This window comes from Apis dorsata, unplaced genomic scaffold (genome assembly GCF_000469605.1).
Source record: "Apis dorsata unplaced genomic scaffold, Apis dorsata 1.3 scaffold_51, whole genome shotgun sequence".
Classification (NCBI taxonomy): domain Eukaryota; kingdom Metazoa; phylum Arthropoda; class Insecta; order Hymenoptera; family Apidae; genus Apis; species Apis dorsata.
Genome location: NW_006263352.1, coordinates 193,983 through 201,269, shown reverse-complemented (window position 1 = coordinate 201,269; position 7,287 = coordinate 193,983). Strand labels below are relative to the sequence as shown.

Sequence of the window (7,287 nt, the reverse complement as noted above, 5' to 3'; positions counted from 1 at the left end):
TATTATATATAAGGTTTTTATTATTTTATGATTTATATGAAAATTTATGTAATTGCTTTTATTTGAAACATTGTTGACATATGAATGATACTTGTCTCTATTAAAAAAAGAGAGAGATATGAAAAATAGAGAGCGAAAATACAAGCGTTGAATAAAAGAAAAGGATGGAATGAAATGAGTGAGAAAGAAAATGAACGAGTGAGCAAAAGAGTGTCTGAACGATGGAGGTTCGCTTGGAATGACTTGGATACTCTCGGTCAGTCACATACGCAACGCGGAACAGAGAGTACATTTTCGTTTCTCTACAATAAACTGATTAATTTTTGTCGTTAAACTATATCTATATATATTTATTCTTATTATTTCTTTGATTCGCATTTGTATCGTGTGTGCTTTCGTTTCTAAAATTGTGTGATTCGTTATTCTGATACTAAGAGTGATTACTCAAGGATGCAAGTGGATTTATTATGTGATAATTTTTCCTTTCTTTTTCATCTAATTCAATAATAAAATACTTGAAGGTATGTTTATTTCCTGTAAAAGAAATGTATTTCTTCAATCTTTTACATATAGCGTTTTCTTGATTGATTTGAAAACACGTGTTCTGACATTTATTGCTATATATTTGATTTTTATTGGATGAAAGTTTTTTTCTTTTTTAGATAATCTTATATAATTTTTTTTTCTTTTTTTTTCTTCGAATCTTTAATATGTATATTTTATACACGAGACAAAATTTAAAAACTTTAAAAGTTTGATATGAAATTTGTTTTTAATTTTATATAAGTGACTTTAGGCGAACAAAAATATTTTATATAATCATCACTAATTTAATATTGATACGCATATGTCTTTTTCATAGAAAATAAAAATGAAAGATAGCCTTGAATTTGGTATTTCGCATTTTGCGCGCGTTTACTACTCCCTCCTTCCTCCAGGTCACATTGAAATGTTTTTCGTTTTGGTAGTGTGTAATTCATAGAATAGATAATAAAAGAAGAAAAAAAATGATGTTGATGAATATAGAGATATATTGAAATATTATTAAAAATTAAATTTTTTCCAGCAAAATTAATAATCGTTCCGTAACGAAATCCATTTATCAACCAATCGATCTATATAGTTTAAATCGATTTAAATGAAATTTTGCATTGTCTTAAGTAATGTTAGGTTATAATGTTAGTATGGCAATGTCACAATTGAGCAGTTGCCAAAATTGATTTCAAAGTAAGTTAGAGGGTCGTCTAATGGTATTATTAGATTTTGTGTTATAATATTATGAATTTATTCTGTAGCGACTCCCCCATGAATGTAGTTTTATCATATATTTAATTATAATAGAAGCAAAATTAATTAAAACTAATTAAAGCAAAAATGCATTAATCGCATGATGAAATAAATTAATCGAATAATATAAATCAAAATTTTTTTATCTCAATATAAATTTAAAAGAAATCTAGATAGATATTGAAAAGAAAGATTATAAAAAATTTATTCAATCATGCGTCATTTCATCAAGAGTCAATGATGTTTGGTTCTCAATGATCAGAAAAAGCGGATACATATGACGCGCCTTCGGAAAAGTTAATCTGCGATTGGTTGAATTGGTAGGCGTTGGTTCCGAGACGTCTTACTATTGGTTCAACTGGTCATCGGCCAAGAGGCTCGATCCCCAGCGGATCTCATTCCTTTTCCTTTTTCTTAATACTCTTCAATTGCAGTTTTCTATTTTTATTCAATGATTTATGATTTGTTTTCATTATAAGAATAATGCGATTATATTCTTCATTGAATCTATCTATTTGAGAATTTTTCTTATTATAACATTACACCATTTAATACACACATTTACTATGATTTTTCTACGTATATCGTGCTGTTCAAGTATCGATGCCAAGTTCAAAAGGTCATACTATCAAGTATATATATATATTAGATTTACCGGTTTCTCCACGCATTTCAATGGCGATATCATTTTGTATGATGTTATGGTTGTGATGAAACTTTGATCATTTAGTTTCAAGCAAGTTATTTTAATTCTTGTGACGTAATGAGACACGCTAGGAGACTTTGTACAATCTCGAATGAGAATGAGATGTGTGCTTACTGACGTTGCAATTTTATTCGCGGCAACTTCAGTGCGTATAATTATTAATTTGTATAACAAAATTTTTGATTCATATAATTAAGAAAAACTATTAAAATGCTTTGTTGGCGTTAATTTAATCAAAAAAAAAAAATAATATTTTTAATTCTTTTAACTTTGTAACGCAATGAATGTTCATTTAAAATTATAAGTTGTAACATATTGCTATATATATCTGTATAAATATTATATCAAGATGCATAGAGTTCTATAGATAGACATATTGTATTGTATTTTCTTTTTAGAATAATATCGAGGATTCTTCTTATTTTTAAATGTAAAAAATAGAAAAAAAATTTCATTGACGTCGAATACGATTCGAAATCACAATTGCTATCAAATCAATTTGATAGCCTAATTCTTTTCTTCCAATGCTATGTCTTATCTCTTTCAGGAACCAATTCACAATTATCGATCATGATGAAGAGCATCATTGTTCGGCATCATTTTTTTACTCTTCATTATTATTAGATACATATAGGACTTATCATGCGTTTCGTTATAACTACCAAATTCTTTTATATATAAGTACAAATTAAAATGAAAAAATTATAAAGTAAAATCAAAAATAAACGTTAAAGTTTTGATAAGTAAATTTGCATCTAATTTGTATTTGTAACAATATAAATTAATTTATAAATGCATAAAAAACGCTAGAAAAACATGTTACAATGATACAACGTCACTATTCGGTTTTAATCGTAAGAGAACCTCAACCAAAAAAATGAAATTCTTTGTATCTTCATTTCGTTTAATTAATGATTTAAATTTCATATTATTTTCTCTTTTTCTATGATTATAATATTTAAACATAGAATAAACAATAACAATAACAATGATTAAATCGGAAAAATGAATGTTATATTAGTTTCAATCATAAATGCATTCAATAATGTTGTTTAATTCTCAAAAAAATAGATTCATAAATTTGATTCTTCAATTTTTTCGATCAAATCGAAAGCAATCGATGACGAACAATATTAGGAAATATTTGACATCATAAACTTTATCATTAAATTTGCTAACGCGTCATTGAAAAACGTGACCATTAAAATTGTGAGGAAATGATACGCGTGTTCGTCGATTTTTCGAGCGAGGGGCTCATCGATACGCAAGCTTGATGATTGGTCGACGAATAATTTGACGTCAGCATGCAATGAAATAATCGGGGGCTCGCGCAATTGCGTTTTATTATTTTGTTCCTTCCCTGTGAATTGGTCTTGGTATATCAGAATTATTGTGATTAGACGTTATCGACGAGTCGTAATAGCGACAAAAATTTTCCATAATAGCTGTTTTGAAATAGATTCATCCGAGAAATTTAAGCAATGATTTATCTATGCGTCGATCATACAGATTTTCAATCGTCGAAAGAAATGGACTTATGTCAATCATGTTTACGATGAATAAGAAACAAAGATAGATTATTAAAGTAATATTTTGTCTCCTTTTATTTATAAGGAATTCATAAATTTATGCCTAATCCTTTTTTTTTATTCTTTTAATCATATAAAATGCGATTCGGTACAATTAAATACAATTCAACTTTATTTCTTAACATAGAACATATTTCGGCATACGTGCTGATGCACACGCCACATCGCTCAAATGCGGTCAAATTTAAAACAAGTATTCTTAGAAACCGATTCGAAATATTCGGTTTTCTTATGCGTAAAAAATGTTATTCTGAAGTATTAAATGCTAATGAATGAATTTGATTCATCGATCCATGATCGAGGTATACTTCTTTATTGCGTAAATCTATTCTTTTGTTTCGTCGTGCATCGAAAGCTTCATATTACCAACAGTCGTTTCATGTTCGTATTATCGACCAAGACCGTCGTTGCCTACTACCAATATCAGTAATGATCTATGTATTTTGTTATTTTATATCCTTAAAAGATGGAAGCACTAATATTTTCAATGATTTTTCATATTTGAATAGAAAATATATTATAGAATAAAGAAACATTAGAGAATAAAGAATACATATAGAAATATTTTAATAATATGTATATGCAGTTATATTGTAAGATAACAAACATAAAAAAAATACATATAAATAATAATTTTCGTGCATATTGCTATATGATATATGTTTTTTCTTAATTATTTCATCATGTATAAATATGACGATAATCATAAGACATGATCAATATAGAAATCGAAATTATTAGATTTGAATTAGAATTAAAGTTGAACGACTTTTTTTTTTAATTTTAAAAAATAATTTTGATTTTTACATATTTACTAAAATTATTTTTAATATTTCAGGACATACAAATAAACGCACGATTTTAAAATTGAGAGAAATAATCTTTTAAGATTCGATAATCTTTTGCGTATATTCCGTAATCGATATAGATTATTTTAAATATTCGGTAAAATTGTCAAGGTTAATCGATTGACGTGGACGTTGACCAATTGGGTCACGTTCATTGATAAATATTTAGTTCGAATCGTGAAAAAAAAGAAGAGATAGATATTGCCGATTATTCGAAACGTGCGTTTTCATATTTCGCAAGTTGCAGATATACAGCAGTTATATTGCAATGTTTTAAGTAAAACGTGCATTATTGAATTATCTAATAATAATAATAACAGTTTTATTACGCGAATAAGAATTAATTCTTCATTATATTTTGTACACAGTCGTAATGATAGATAATTGTATGTTGCTCATTGTCTATATATCTTAATCTTCCATTTTGTCATATAGTATGTATACATGGTATCTTTCTGTTTGATAATTCGATCGAACGAGAATCAGAAGAAATGCATTACAAAATTTTTGCTCCTTTCTGATTGTCATTATTGTCATCATCGTCACCGTGTGTCCTCTCGATACCGCGAGCCCTCCGCTCCGACCTATTTCCATCTAAAAATAGCCAATAGAATGATTGTCGTTACAGCAACGTTCATTTGGTCGCGGCATATCGCTATTAAACTCGAAGACTTCTTACGCGCAATTGGCTTTACACTCCCTTTGCCTTCCCTTCCTCGTTCTTTCTTCGACCAATCCCAACGCATGGTTTTTCGTCGTGAAGGTATCATGCATATCACGATACTCTCTTTGCTATGGATAACGAGACATGTGCAATTTGTCACCTCCATCAAATCCACTCGTGATACTTGATCTTAAAATATCAACCGAAACGAAGATAGAAACTCTTGTCTTGTTTTTTTTTTCTTTTTCTTTTTTTTATTTATTCGACAGATCTCAAAGAGAAATATATTTTTCGCGATATTATACTTTTATGGAATCGCAAATACATAAGCATAAGATTGATGCGATAGGTCGAGTTTTTTTCGTTGTAAAGAATAAAATTGGATAAAAATCGTACTATCGTGTCCTTGACCGATCGAATGTAGCGTGTGCGAACGATGTAGGAATGAGTTGCGAAGAATGGGATAATTCGCGGCTTATCGTGGTTAGAGGAGTTGACAAGCAAAACGGAAAGCTGGAGGCGGGGAATGAGAGTAAGTTCGAATCTGTAACACGGGTATAAGCCGAGTGTCTGTAGCAGTGCGTTATGACGCGTGTAACAATGCGAGCCGTTCGGGACTAATCGGGACTAATCGGGACTAATCGGGACCAATCGGAACTCGCGATGCTGGGGGCTCGCCTCTTGCGTTCTTCGCGCATTCTTGACGCATTTCTCGCGCATAGCCGATCGCGCGTGCTCATAAAGCGACCGCGTATCATCTCGACCGATTTAGTCGCGTACCGTATATCTCTCACCGCGTACCGTACACCGTATACCTTCTCCGCACGAATATCAGCGATCTTTTATTATCTCGAAATACTCTAAGACGATTAATTTTTTCTCCTCGATTTTCAACCTCTCTTCAAACAACAAACCATTACGATCCGTGACAATCGTAAGATAACCAAGATTTTCGCATTTGCGTCACCGAATCGTCGCCGTAAGTACGAATAGGTCGAAAAGGAAGATGCATCGATATGCATATTTTTTTTTCTTTTTTTTTTTTTTTTTTAATTCCAAGTTCTTAATAAAAAGAAAAACAGGAAGGAAGCAAGGAAGGAAGGAAGTGGCAAGATATCGTTAACAAAGATCGTAGAATCGTGTCCGCGTTATATTCAAAGGTATTGCGTTGCGCCGAAAATGTATACTCTTACGATATCGCGTATCCCCGTCACGCGGAGGATCGATTTACTCGACTTATTCTCTCGATGATTAGATCGTGAATCAAATCCAATCTCCGTTGAACCTATTAAGGTTCGAGGAAGAGGCGTTTGAATGGTTGGTTAATAAACGAAGCGACGCGAGTATAGCAGGTGTACACTTTGGCTGGTCATAGTCGTTGCAGCTCGGCCGTTCGATCGAACGAATGAACGAGCGAAACGATCGTAAGATAAATCATCGAAACGATTTTCACTTCACTCACGCCTCTTCGCCGCTCGTGGAAATTTTCCTAATCGAGCTAATGCGATCCCGCGTAACGCGCCCAACATCGCCTGTCGATTCTACGCCGCCCGAATACACGGTACACGATAGTCATTAGTCTCTCTTTCTATAACGAACAATTCTGGCGTTAAACCAACGAATTCGTGGCGGCCAGAAACTGGGTGGTGTATAAGGAGGGTCCTGATGTTCGAGATTCGTTATTTTTAAACAACGTACGTTTCGTCAAAAACTCTCGTTCGTTCAAAGCCTCGTCGAATAGATCACGCGACATTCCGTTCAATCTCTTCACCGCTTTCAACGGTGGATACCACGATTCAGCCGCCTTTCGATTTTCGACCACGATTCATCATCGAACTCGCGGTACTACCGAGACGTATATTAATCCGTGCCTCGAATTTTCTTTTGTTTCAGGGAAGATGCATCCCTGTTCTCACAGCTGAGACCGCCTCGTAGACTACGCCAGTCGGCCCCTCCTCGTCCACGAGCAATCACTAGAAAGTAAGAAAAGCTCTAATATCGTCTTGCGTCTCGTTGCTAGCGCAATCGCAAACGATTATCAATAATATCACATAAGATAGATAGAACGAATCGAAGCGAGTGCAAGACTAAAAAAAAAAAGAGCTTAAGCGCGAGAAAGGGGGGTGAAAAAGAGTGAGAGAAAGGGGGAAAGAAAACGGACGCAGCAAGCTACAAGGAGAAGAAAACGAGATG

At 32.5% G+C, this 7,287-nt stretch overlaps 2 long non-coding RNA genes across 2 annotated transcripts; one reads left to right on the top strand and one right to left on the bottom strand.

Moving 5' to 3' along the window:
* Nucleotides 1-1,476: 1,476 nt before the first annotated feature.
* LOC116186745 lies at nucleotides 1,477-2,143 on the bottom strand. Its single transcript, XR_004151749.1, has 2 exons — nucleotides 1,867-2,143; nucleotides 1,477-1,798 (listed from the first exon to the last, which is right to left on the bottom strand). It is a non-coding gene; the product is annotated as an uncharacterized LOC116186745 (long non-coding RNA).
* Nucleotides 2,144-5,717: 3,574 nt separating this feature from the next.
* On the top strand, nucleotides 5,718-7,186 carry LOC102678281. The gene is made up of 2 exons (XR_004151748.1): nucleotides 5,718-6,073; nucleotides 6,988-7,186. It is a non-coding gene; the product is annotated as an uncharacterized LOC102678281 (long non-coding RNA).
* The last annotated feature ends 101 nt before the right edge of the window (nucleotides 7,187-7,287 follow it).